Here is a 14,518-nt window from a genome sequence, read left to right on the forward strand (position 1 = left end):
CATAAAAACACAGTACAAATCATACTAGTATAAAATTGAATTTTATACTAGTAGGATTTGTACTGTGAAAAACTGATTCAATACTAGCGCATGGCCGTGCGGTCATGAGAACCTTAAATAGCTGCAGCAAGAACAGGACCTTCCTAGAAGGACCAGTGAGAGGCTGCTACAGAGCCTGAGCACCTTCAGGACCTTCTTGGAGGACCAATGGATTTAGCTGCAGTATCTGAACATGTGACCCTCGATCTCCACTGAGAGATCTTACTCTGGGCATGCTCAGAGCGAGAAAAGCAGGACTTAGTCCCAGAAGCATCTGCTCGCCGCTGCCCAGTACTGGCTTTAATGGCAGAAGCTGGAAAAGCAGCAGTAACCCTTTGGACAGAGTCAGACTGAGCAAGACGCTGGGACCGACGTCTCCGCTGAGCAGGCTCCACTGCAGCTGGAGAAGGATGGGAGACCACAGCAGAGATGGCTCGAGATTCCCCCTGTGCAGAAGCGGGATCTCGACCCCTAACATGCCCCCCCTCCTTGGACCTAACTACGTTCGAAGGCAGCAATGAGCTGCGGAGCTCGAATATTCTCAGCAGGCTCCCAGGACCTGTCCTCTGGGCCATAACCCCTCCAATCCACCAAATAAAATTTTTTGCCACCTACCACCTTGCACCCCAAGATAGCGCTCACCTCGTAATCATCCGAAGATGAACCCGATGTCCCGGCAGATGAATGACTCGGAAAACCGGGACATGAATACGGGCTTCAAGAGGGACACATGAAAGGTGTCGGTGATACCCAGGCGTGGCGGAAGGGCTAAACGGTAGACCACAGGGTTAACCTGTTCGAGGACCTTGAAAGGACCCAAGTAGCGAGGTGCAAACAGTGGACTCTACTCGCAGCCTGATGTTACGGGCAGAGAGCCACACTAAATCGCCAGGAGCAAAGGTCGGAGTGGGGCGCCGATGTGTATCAGCGGAGGACCTCATTCTCTCCTTGGAGGCCCGAATAGCATCCTGAGTGTGGTCCCAAATGTCCCGTGCCTCCACAGCCCAGTCTGCCACCCTGGAGTCGGTGGAAGACACGGGCATGGGCACAGGTACCCGCGGATGCTGACCATAGTTAAGGAGGAATGGAGTCTGTCCAGTGGAGTCAGCTACAGCATTGTTCAGTGCAAACTCTGCCCACGATAGCAAAGATGCCCAGTCATCCTGCCTGGCTGAGACAAAATGTCGCAGATATGTGACCAAGGTCTGGTTGGCCCTCTCTACCAACCCATTGGTCTCGGGATGATACGCAGAAGAGAGATTCAACTCAATGCTGAGAAGATGACAAAGCTCTCTCCAGAACCGAGAAGCAAACTGGGGACCCCGGTCACTGACAATTTTGTCCGGCATACCGTGTAGACGGAAGATGTGTTTTATAAACAACACTGCCAAGGCCCGTGCAGAAGGTAGCCGTGGAAGCGGCACCAAGTGCACCATCTTAGAAAAATGATTGGTGATAACCCAAATGATGGTACAGCCACGAGACTTGGGCAAACCCACCACAAAGTCCATCCCGACCATCTCCCAGGACCTGTCTGCCACCGGCAGGGGATATAATAACCTAATAACCCAGCTGGCCGTTGTCGAGAAGACTTATTTTTGGCGCAGGAGACACACGCCCGAATATAGTCTCTGACGTCACGGACCATATATGGCCACCAGAACGTTCTCGCCAGCAGCTCAGATGTCCTTTTAGTCCCAAAGTGCCCACCCACTCTGGACGAATGAGCCCAAGAGAGAACCTCCGGTCGCAAATTTGCTGGCACGAAAGTCCTACCCGGGGGCACAGACTCAAGCGAAACCGGAGCCACGGTCCTCAGACTCTCAGAAGGGACAATAAGCCAAGGTTCCTCCTCCTCCTCCTCTGATGACACTACGGAGCGGGAGAGAGCATCGGCACAAATGTTCTTCTCCCCGGAGAGAAAATGGAGGGTGAAATGGAACCGGGAGAAGAACAGGGACCATCTGGCCTGGCGAGAATTTAGCCGCTGGGCAGTCTGAACATAGACCAAATTCTTGTGGTCGGTGAAAACTTGGAAGGGAAAACGAGCCCCCTCCAAGAGATGTCTCCACTCCGAGAAGGCCAACTTCATAGCTAGCAACTCCCTGTCCCCGATGGAATAATTCCTCTCTGCCGGTGTGAAGGTCTTAGAGAAAAAGAAGCAGGGATGCTTCCGACCTTGAGCATCCTTTTGGAATAGGACTGCTCCAGCACCGACAGATGAGGCATCCACCTCCATTATGAAATGTTTATCTACATCGGGGCGATGTAGAATGGGAGCGCTAACAAAGTGGGACTTAATAGAGAGGAAGGCCTTGGAGACCTCTTCTGACCACAATTTGGGATTTGCTCCCTTTTTGGTGAGGGCAACCAAAGGAGCTACCAAAGTTGAGAAGTGGGGAATGAACTGGCGATAGTAGTTAATGAACCCCATAAAGCGCTGCACCGCTTTGAGAGAATGGGGTTCCTGCCAGTCCATCACAGCCTGTAGCTTGGCAGGATCCATAGCCAATCCTTGGGCCGAGATGATATAGCCCAGGAAAGGCAAAGACTCATGCTCAAACACACACTTCTCCAACTTGGCATAGAGGGAATTTGCCCGTTGGAGGTTGAAGACTTTGCACACATCTCTCCAGTGGGAGTCTATATCTGGAGAGTAGATGAGAATATCATCCAGGTAGACTACCACCGAGGTGGAGAGCATATCCCGGAAGATATCGTTTACAAAGTCTTGGAAAATGGCTGGGGCATTACAGAGCCCAAATGGCATCACCAGATACTCATAGTGCCCATCCCTGGTGTTAAAAGCCGTCTTCCTTTCGTCCCCCTCACGGATGCGAATCAGGTGGTAAGCACCCCGCAGATCTAGTTTAGTAAACACTCTTGCTCCCGAAGCCTGTCAAAAAGCTCAGATATCAGGGGCAGAGGGTACTTGTTCTTAACGGTGATGGCGTTAAGACCCCTGTAATCAATGCATGGACGTAATTCTCCGTTCTTCTTCTGCACAAAGAAGAACCCAGCCCCTGCAGGTGACACAGACTTCCTAATGAATCCCCTTGCCAAATTCTCCTGGATATACTGAGACATAGCCTCCGTCTCAGGGAGAGACAATGGGTAGACTCGACCCCGGGGAGGCTCAGCACCAGGCAAGAGGTCAATAGGACAGTCATAGGGGCGGTGAGGCGGAAGAGTCTCCGCAGCCCTTTTGGAGAACACGTCCACATAGGGCCAATATTGCTTGGGGAGAGAGGAGAGATCTGCGGGTACTTCAGTTGTAGCAACCTGAACGCATTCCCTCTGACATCTACCCCCACAAGATTTACTCCATCCCAAAATCCTTCCTGTGGACCACTCAATATGAGGAGAGTGGTACCGTAGCCAAGGTATCCCTAACAGGACCTCATCAATTCCCTCAGGAATGACGAGCAGAGATATAATCTCCTGATGAGATGGCGACATGGATAGAGTAAATGGGATGGTCTGGTGTGTAATCTGTGAGGGCTGTGTCGACCCATTCACCACTCGTACGGTCACTGGTTGGGCGAGCATCACCAGAGGTATTGCGTGTCGTTTGGCGAAGGCAGAAGACATAAAATTGCCCTCCGCCCCGGAGTCCACGCAAAGCTCTACCGAATGAGTGGATGGGCCAATGGTAATTGTCCCCTTAAAGGACAATTTGGAGGCAAACGTCGCCATGTCTAGTGAACCTCCACCCACTACCACTAGATGCTGACGTTTCCCCGACCGCTGAGGACATCTGGTGGCAAAATGTCGTGACTGCCGGCAAACATGACAGACCCTAAGTGCACGAGCGGTCCGGGACTTAGGTCCCGCTCGTGGCAACTCCATGGCCTCATGTGACTCGGTTGCCTGAACCAGAGATTCCAAAGGTTTAGCGAAGGTGGGAGCCAGCCGAAACCTCTGCCTACACTGGGCTCGCTCTAACCTCCACTCGTGAAAATGGAGGTCAATACGAGTAGATACAGCTATTAACTCCTCCAGTGTGGCGGGAATCTCCCTGGTGGCCAGAGCGTCCTTAACATGGTCAGCCAGCCCCCTCCAAAATATAGGGATGAGGGCTTTATCCGACCACTCCAGCTCAGATGCTAAGGTGCGGAAGTGGACGGCAAAATGGCTGACCAAGGACGAGCCCTGAGTCAATGCCAACAGTTGGAGCGCCGTATCATGGGTGACTCGAGGTCCTAAAAAGACCTGTTTCAAAGTGCTCAGAAACAGCGGAGCACTCTGCACCACATGATCACCACGCTCCCACAGCGGCGTAGCCCACTCCAACGCCCTGTCCGACAGGAGGGACATAATGAATCCCACCTTTGCCCACTCTGTAGGGAAACGTGCAGCCAGAAGCTCGAAGTGTATTGAGCACTGACTCACGAAACCCCTACAAGATTTGCCATCACCAGAGAATTTTTCTGGCAGCGGGAGGCGAGATAGGGTCGGAACAGGAGTGGCAGTGGACAAAATTGCTGCAGCCACGCTAGCAGCCTGAACAGCTACTGCGGTAACATCCACAGCTGAGGTTGTGCGCTTGAGAGCAGCCAACCTACCCTCCAGCTGCTGGATGTACCGCAAAGATTGCTGTTTGTCCGCCATTGCTAGCCAGACCCTGGCGCTAGTATTATGTTAGGGCTAGCGGAACGCACCGAGTAAATATAGATGTTATTATTGGTACCTTCGCAGCCCGGGGTCCACCGTGCAGGAGGAACCTGCTGCTAGCAAATGACGGCACTATATGGCGGTTTAAGCGACCTCTGTTACTTCACAGAGTCGCACGGAAACAAGACGCTGTGCCCTGTTAACCCCACAGGAGTTCACAGCTAACTGCCGAGCTGAAGGCAGTCTGTGGTCACACACACATACAATCTCCTCACAGGAGAAGCTAGTATTCTAGGGGCTTATTTCAGCCGGGGCCCTAGATCACCACACACAATCTCCTCGCCGGAGGTGCCGGCATTCTAGAGGCTTATTTCAGCCGAGTCCCTGAACACACACATAAATGTGACCACACTGGCGCATGCACAAAACTGATTCAATACTAGCGCATGGCCGTGTGGTCATGAGAACCTTAAATAGCTGCAGCAAGAACAGGACCTTCCTAGAAGGACCAATGAGAGGCTGCTACAGAGCCTGAGCACCTTCAGGACCTTCCTGGAGGACCAATGGATTTAGCTGCAGTATCTGAACATGTGACCCTCGATCTGCACTGAGAGATCTTACTCTGGGCATGCTCAGAGCGAGAAAAGCAGGACTTAGTCCCAGAAGCATCTGCTCGCCACTGCCCAGTACTGGCTTTAATGGCAGAAGCTGGAAAAGCAGCAGTAACCCTTTGGACAGAGTCAGACTGAGCAGGCTCCACTGCGGCTGGAGAAGGATGGGAGACCGCAGCGGAGATGGCTCAAGATTCCCCCTGTGCAGAAGCGGGATCTCGACCCCTAACATCCACTACAGCCAACCCATCATATGGGCACCCAACCAGGAGTGTTCACATTTCCAAAAATTAGGGCCTGACACCACTGAAGTGGCATCAATTTTGCTAGAGTAGAAATAGTGTAAAGGAGAACGATATCTGTTTCACTACAGCCAACCCAGCATATGTTGACGCATTCAGAATTCTTGAAATTTAAAAAAATGAGGGCCTGACGCCATTGAAGAGGCAGAAATTTCACGCGAGTAGAAATAGTATAATAGGGAAAGACACGTCTTCCACTACAGCCAACCTAGCAGATGGAGACCAGCCATGACTGTTCACATTTTCAAAAATTTTTGTTAACATCTGCAGCAGCAGCAACAGCAGGCACAGAAGCCACACTAAAGATATCACAGAGTGCAGCTACACGAGATTAATGCAACACACTAAAAAATGTAACATCGCCTAGTCTGTACAGTCTGCGATTGGGGTGCAAAAGTCCTTGAAGATCCATGACTTGTTCATCTTGATGAAAGTTAGGTGGTTTACAATTTCAGGGGATAGCTGAGTGCGCTTCTCTATCAGGACAAGACCAGCAGTGCCGAAGATCCATTCTGAAAGAACGCTGGCGTCGGGCATGATAAAACCTCCAAGGCGTGAGAGGAGAGCTCAAGCCACTCATCCATTTTTGAAGACCAAAACGTGAAAGGGTCCAAACCCTCCCTGATGATATTGATATCCAGTTTTAGATACTCCTGGAGAGTAGTAGAAGGAGAGTTTTTTTTCTCCTTATAAAATTACTGGAAAATAATTAAAAAAAATTACAATACTGTCATTTTTATTGTGTATTTTATAAAAAAAAAAAATAATAAACAAATAACAGACATATTTGGTTTCCCTTCGATCATAACGATCCACACAATACAGTGATCAGATTATTTATGGTGATCGGTAAATGGCATATAAAAAAAATAGCACAATTTATTTGTTTCCTCTATTAAACCCTTAACGACCGCCGATGCTCATTAAAGTAGCAGTCATTAAGTGTACTTATTCCCAGCTGACACCCTGCTGTTTTGTCCCTGGCCAGTTTTGTGACTGAACAGGGCCAAGTAGCCCCTTAAAAATAGCGGTATTTAAGTTGTTACAAGGAGGTCACAAACCCCTTTAGTAACTATTGGACCCCCGCGAAGAGAATTGTGGGTCCTGATGATTACCATTGTACCCTGAGGTCATGTCCCCAAGGTACGGTGGCCGGTGAGATCCAGCAATAAGCTGGCTCTCAAAGGCATAGTCAGTGAGTCACGGACGGTCTCATGCACTGCTGTACATAGGCACAGCAGTGTATGAGACCAGTGATCAAACTAAAAATGATACATGTCCCACAGTGGGACTAAGTAAAAAAGTGGAAAAAGTAAAATAATATATGTAACAAAGAAAAAAAAAAAACACAAAAAAGCACACACAAATCACGAAAATCCATTTTGTCACTCAAAATGCAGCTAAAAAAAACAACACATAATTGATATCACCATGTCCATAACCACCCTTTCTATAAAATTGGCACGCTATTTTTTACGTATGGTGAACTCCGTGAAAAAAAATAATGAAAAACATGCCAAAAATGTAACTTTTTCATCATAGTGACTCACAAAACAGTGAATAAAAAGCGATCAAAAAGTCATATGTAAAAAAAAAGGTATAAATGAACACGCCAAACCGTCCTGCAAAAAACAAGCCCTAACATGGCTCATTCGGAAAAAAAAAAGTTACAGCTTTGATGATGCAAAAACAAATTCATTTTTGCAAAATATTGTTTTCAGTCTATAAAAAGAGCAAAGCATAAAAAAAAATGTAAATCTGGTATCGCTGTAATCGTACCCAACGAACAAATCAGTCTTATCACTTTTACCACCCGGTAAACAGTGCAAAAAATAAGGTTTTGTTCATTCTGTGTATGAAAAATCTGAATAAGAAGGGATTAAAAAATATTATGTACCACAAAATGGTGCCAAAAAAACCCTGCAATTTGTCGCGCAAAAAATAATTTCTCATACAGCTCTGCTCGCCAAAAATTTAAAAAGTTACAGCTCTCAAAATATGGAGACAAGAAAACACATACTTTTTGTAAAAAAAAGCATTTTTACTGTGTGATAGCAGCAAAACCAATAAAGATATGAATCTGGTATTGCTGTAATCGGACCGACTTGAAGAATAAATCCACCTTATCACTTATACCACACAGTGAACCGCGAAAAAGTAAAAATAAGAGCTATTCTTGTCCTGCTCTCTATTTGTTCATTCTACCTCCCAAAAATCGGAGTAAGGCTCTGCTCACATTTATTCCTATGCTCTCGATGATTGCTTATGTCAGGGTTTCTGTGTAAATTCTCCAAAACCGCGATTCAGACAAAACCCCTGATGGAACCAACTCACTTATGAAGTAGATGGAGTCACTTTTGACTGGTCTGTGTTTCAGCAGTGTCCCATCATTTTAGGCATCTTTTTGGCGCACAAGTGTGGACGACCACAGATCTGTGCACATCTAAAAAGATGGATACCACTGGAGCAGACCCCAAATGGAGTACAAAGTGTCTCCATCCATGGTGGGTGGTTCTGTTGGGGATTTCATCTGAATCACATTCTTGTAGGATTTACACAGAAACCCTGAGGTAAGTGCGTAGAACACAATAATGTGATCCAGCCTTATTCTGGAAGCAATCAAAAAATATAATGTACCCCAAAATGTTACCAATAAAAACTCTAATTTATCCCGCAGAAAACTAGCCCCGAATCAAGTCCGTCATCCGTCACTGGAACTATAGGGAGTTCCCACGTTACTGGTAGAAAAAAGACTCTGGAAAAGTAACATGGCTCCCGCCCCTTCAAATCAAATCCAGTCAATTCTGCGTTCCCAAATCCAAATGCCCCCTCTCCTTCTGAGCCCCATTATACCTAAACCACATTAAGCGGCCACATAATGTCACGGGGATACAAGGAGGGCGAGAGCTAATAACCCGGGCCCCTGCAATTTCCCTCAGACTAGGGTAACCCTGTCTGACCCTCTACCTGAAGTTTACACTGAAGGTGTGCATGTTCAGGCCTCCACCCTCACCCTGATTCCTGATTCAGCCCTAGACTGAACACCACCGCCCACCACCCAGTGAATGCAATAGACCAATACCCACAATTATAACAAACAAGGATAAAGGAAAATATACACCACGCCACAGTCAATCAGGAATACACTATAAAGGTGCAGGGCAAAATAAATACAAATATAGGAAGGAGTAAATAAGACAAAGAAAAATACACCACCAGCAACGATTCTCCAACAACCAGCTCTCCACTCCGGACCGAGATAACTACGGAAGACAGAAGCTATAATCGGCGACGCCCAAAGATCAGGAGAACCATTTAAAGGAAATGGGCATGGCCCAGCTTCCAATCCGAGGATCAGATAAATTAACCTCGGAGAAGCCAGACGAAAACTAGCCGACGCCAATGAGCAAACAGTGGTCAAACGCGGAATTACCGCTGTCTGTCAGACAACCTGGTCTGAACAGTGTCCGACATGACACATGTTTGGCATTATTGTGATGGAGAGAAAGCACTTAATTTACAGGTGCATAACACCAGAAGTACAAGCTTGGCACAATGTATGGGAGCGCTACAATGTATGGGGACACAATATATGGGCACTAGACTGGCAGATTTGCAATTCTCCAAAAAAAAGCCTGGCATGGATGTTACAAAATAGTCATTGCAGCCGTAGATGAATTAATTGAGAGGTGCAGTTTCTACAGTGAGGGGTTTTCTGCTGTTCTGGCACCTTAGGTCCTCCGCAAATGATACCTGTAAACTATTCTAGCAAAATCTGTGCTCCAAAAGCCAAATAGCACTCCTTCCTTCACAGCCCTGATGTTTGGCCTAACAGAAATTTCTGACAACATAAGGGGCAACACTGCATTCGGGAGAAATTGCACAATAAATTGTGGGGTCTAGTTTCTCCTATAAACCCTTGTGTATCTGACAAATTTGCAGCAAATGCAAAAATTACATTTTGAGCACTAAAATGCTTTATTTCCACTTCTGATTGTTATAAAATTCTGTGAGGCACTTAAGAGTTCAAAATACTCACTGCACCCTTAGATGAAGTCCTTGAGGGGTCTAGTTTCCAAAGTGGGGTCACTTGGGGTTTCTGCTGTTTTCACATGTCAGGGGCTCTTCAAATGCGATATGGCATTCAAGATCTATCCCAAGTAAATAGCACTCTTAAGGGGTATGTATAGTCATGTTCGGGACAAATTGCACAACATATTATGGAGTCCGATTTATCCCATTATCCATTTTGAAAATTCCAAATTTGGGGCAAAAACATTTTTGTGAAAAAAATAAACTTTTTCAATATGATGACCTAATGTTATCAAATTCTGTGTTGTACCTGTGGGATCAAGATGCTCACTATACCCCTACATAAAATCCTGAGGGATGTAGTTTCCAAAATAGGATAACTTGTGGGCAGTTTTCACTATTTAGGCACATCAGAGGCTCTCCAAACACGACGTGATGCCCACAGACCGTTCCATTAAAGTTTGTTCCAAAACGTCACTCCTTCTTTTCTGAACCTGGCCATGCTTCCAAACAGTAGTTTTCCTCCACATATGGGCTATGAATGTAGTCAGGAGACATTTTACAACAAATTTTGGGGTCCATTTTGTCCTGTTAACCTTGTGAAAATAAAAAATTGGGGCTAAAAGTACATTTTTGTTGGTAAAATGTGTTTTTTTTAATTTTCACAGCTCTACGTTATAAACTTTTGCCAAGCACCTGGGGGTTCAAGGTGCACACCACATATCTAGATACATTCCTTGAGGGGTATAGTTTCCAAAATAGGGTCACTTGTGGGGGGTTTCTACTGTTTAGGAACATCAGGGGTGTCATGGCTGTAGACGGGATTTCCTTGTCCTCTCCTCTCAGGGTTTATTTTGTGTGGCCTCCTTTTGGATTGAGGAGGGCTATATTTACCAGCTCCTGTCAGAGTTCTTTGTCAGTGATACATTCATTCTTGGCTCAGTAGCTGACCCCTTGGTGTACTTAGAAAATGCAAAACACCCAAAACCAAGGTAGAAACTATAAAGTAATTATGAACAATTAATTATATAGATCAGTGATAATGACTACCCTTGGTGTTAAAGCAAAAATGGGAAAGTGGCAACCACTCACAACCAGAAACCAAACCAACCACCAGACCTAAGGATGCACCAGGAAGACCAGACAGAATCATATAAAATAATATCTTTATTAATTAATAGCAGCGATACAGAATAAATAAAATCAATAGATAAACAAAGTGTGTGTGAAACAGGACAGTCTATATTAGATAATTAAAAGGAGAATAAACCCTTAAGCACAATTAATATAACGATCGCTCATATATCTGTGCAAGGTAATTAATCCCCAGAATCGGGGTAAATAGTTCCCTGAAATTTTTATAAAAGAAATATAAAAAATAATAAATGCCAAGTGGAATAATCAACTATATAGTAACAAGTGAAACTCCCATAACAATGAGCAATGTTGCAAAAACCTATAAAGTGCTTTAGTGCAAGAGAAGTAAACTAGGGGAAGGGTCCACTCATACACATAGGAACCTCCCTTAGACACTGAACAGTGCTACACCAAAACAAAGTGCTAAGTGCATATGGTGTATAATCCAGGGACAATATTAATAATCATTACCTTAGGGCACCTCACCATCCTTGATACGCACACACACCCGACGTGTGTTTCGGAAATAGGAATTTCTCTTCTGCTGAGATGTACAATAACTAGTGTTGAGCGATACCGTCCGATACTTGAAAGTATCGGTATCGGATAGTATCGGCCGATACCCGAAAAGTATTGGATATTGCCAATACCGATACCCGATACCAATACAAGTCAATGGGACACCAAGTATCGGAAGGTATCCTGATGGTTCCCAGGGTCTGAAGGAGAGGAAACTCCCCTTCAGGCCCTGGGATCCATATTAATGTGTAAAATAAAGAATAAAAATAAAAAATATTGATATACTCACCCTCTGACGCGCCCTGGTTGTAACCGCCAGCCTCCGTTCATAAGAATGAGCGCTTGAAAGTCCTTAGATGACGTTGCGGCCTGTGATTGGTCGCGGAGCGGTCACGTGACCGCAACGCGACCAATCACAAGCCGTGACGTCATCTAAGGTCTTTCAAGCGCTCATTCTTAGGAACGGAAGCTGGCGGTTACATCGGTAAGGTCCAGGCTGCGTCGGAGAGGTGAGTATATCAATATTTTTTATTTTTATTCTTTATTTTACACATTAATATCGATCCCGATACCGATTCCCGATATCACAAAAGTATTGGATCTCGGTATCGGAATTCCGATACAGCAAATATCGGCCGATACCCGATACTTGCGGTATCGGAATGCTCAACACTAACAATAACAAATTGTATTGTGGTACCGTGTTAGCCAGAAAAATCGATGTGAATACTTTTCTGCCCAATGATGACAGAAGTATTCTAGGAGTGATATCTTTATTGGCTAACCAGAAAATAATATGTTTGCAAGCTTTCAGAGCACAGTGGCTCCTTCTTCAGGCAAGTTTACAAATAGATTAATAAAAAAAGTACAACATTTAAAGACTACTTAAGCAGGACATTTGTTAGGGGGTGGGAAGTGTGATGAGTCCATAGATAAGCCAAGATAATCCAATTAGGCATTTTCTTACAAATGGAGAGGCAGTAGGAAAATTGGTGCTGATCTCCAACCCATATTCCATAGAGATCACAAATTGAAAGACATATTCCCAGAACTACCACTTCTCTCCTATAAACAGCCCCCTAACTTAAGGAATCTGCTTGTCAGAAGTGTCCTCTCATCACCATCAGTGACTGGCACATTCCCCTGTAACAATAAAATATGCAAAACGTGTACCCACATATTACCAACACATATAGTCCGTGTACCAAACACAAATCAGGACTATAAGGTCATGGGTTCCTTTTCTTGTACATCCTCCAACGTGGTATACATGATACAATGTACGAAGTGTCCTGGAAGAATCTATATTGGGGAAACCATGCAAAGACTACAAACTAGGATGAATTTACACAGGCACACAATCAGGAATGAAATGGACACACCTGTGGGAAAAACATTTCTCTGGACCTGGACACAGTATGACAGACTTAAAAGTCTTAATACTAAAAGGTAATTTTAAGGACCACAGGGAAAGAAAAATTTGGGAATACAAACTAATGAATATGTTTAATTCGTTGACACTAGGACTCAATTTAACACCTAGATTTATGAGTCACTACATGGATACAATTCACCCCACCACCAGAGGGAGTCCAGATAACTAAAGATACCGTCACACTCAGCAACTTTGCAAAGAGAACGACAACAATCCGTGACGTTGCAGCGTCCTGGATAGCGATCTCGTTGTGTTTGACACGCAGCAGCGATCTGGATCCCGCTGTGCCATCGCTGGTCGGACCTGGAAGTCCAGAACTTTATTTTGTCGCCAGGTCGGCGTGTATCATCATGTTTGACAGCAAAAGCAACGATGCCAGCAACGAGCATAGGGGGCATCGCAACGTCTCCTTCTAGCCAGTCGGTACACTCCGGCTGTTTGACATGGAGCTAACAACCAGCGAGAACGAGAAGTGAGTCGCCGTTACGTCACTGGATCGCTCCGGCATCGTTCTGGAGTTGCTGTGTTTGATGTCTCTACAGCAACCTAAACAGCGACGCTCCAGCGATCTAGTTTAGGTCGGGTCGTTGTCTATATCGCCGCAGCGTCGCTGAGTGTGACGGTACCTTAAGAACATTATTCCCACTGCCTCTCGATTTGTAATGCCTAATTGGATTACCTTGGCTTATCTATGGACTCATCACACTTCCCACCCCCTAACAAATGTCCTGCTTAAGTAGTCTTTAAATGTTGTACTTTTCTTATTAATCTATTTGTAATCTTGCCTGAAGAAGGAGCCACTGTGCTCTGAAAGCTTGCAAACATATTATTTTCTGGTTAGCCAATAAAGGTATCACTCCTAGAATACTTCTGTCATCATAGGGCAGAAAAGTATTCACATCGATTTTTCTGGCTAACACAGTACCACAATACAATTTGTTATTGTACATCATGATAATGGAAGATACCCCAATGTACCGATCACAGATGGATTTGAAAAACCTCCTGAAGAAACTGGCACAAATGAACAGCGACATTTTCTTTCTATCCAGATGCAAGAAGGAAAACCTAATCCCTAAAGGCCTCGTAATAAGGAATCCAACAAAGTATACCTACAATACCCACTTTTCACAGAAACTTTGCTACAGATCATCTGAGAGACTGCGGAATCATCTAATTGGATATTTCTACCACAAGAAGAGGAACATCCATAAAGAGATAAATTACCTACAGGACCGACTACAAGGACCGGGTTCTTCTCTAATCAAAGAGACATTGCAGGATTTCTACAACAGTTTACAACATCACCTCATTATCAATAAGAAAAAGAAACTGGACAGACTCAGGAAGAGAGCAGGTCTCAATGTAGCTGAAGGTAAGCCCAATTTACAGAATCATTTTAATACATCAACCTCTGTTGTAAACCTCTCACAATATGAACCAAGCACAGGAGAAATGCATGTTCTATCAAAGGGACTAACATTCTGTCCTACAAAACAGCTTGATAGGGCTCACTTTTGTAGTGATATCGAGGAATTCTTCTGCAGATTGCGACTCAAAGAATTCTTTCATAACCATGCAGATATCACATCACAAGACAATGTGACCGACACAGCAAAAAAGAAAAAGAGGACAAACTGGACCCCCCCCAACCTGGGCACAACCAAACGCTGGATCACTACATTGACTGTTTCCGTAAAAAAGTTAAATCTGACATTTTGGACAGACACCATGAAGTGCCACAAAACATCACTATGGAGGAAAGAAAAGCCATACAATCCTTAAGAGACAATAACAATATCATCATCAAATTAGCTGACAAAGGAGGA

Source organism: Ranitomeya variabilis, chromosome 1 (assembly GCF_051348905.1).
Source record: "Ranitomeya variabilis isolate aRanVar5 chromosome 1, aRanVar5.hap1, whole genome shotgun sequence".
NCBI classification, from domain to species: domain Eukaryota; kingdom Metazoa; phylum Chordata; class Amphibia; order Anura; family Dendrobatidae; genus Ranitomeya; species Ranitomeya variabilis.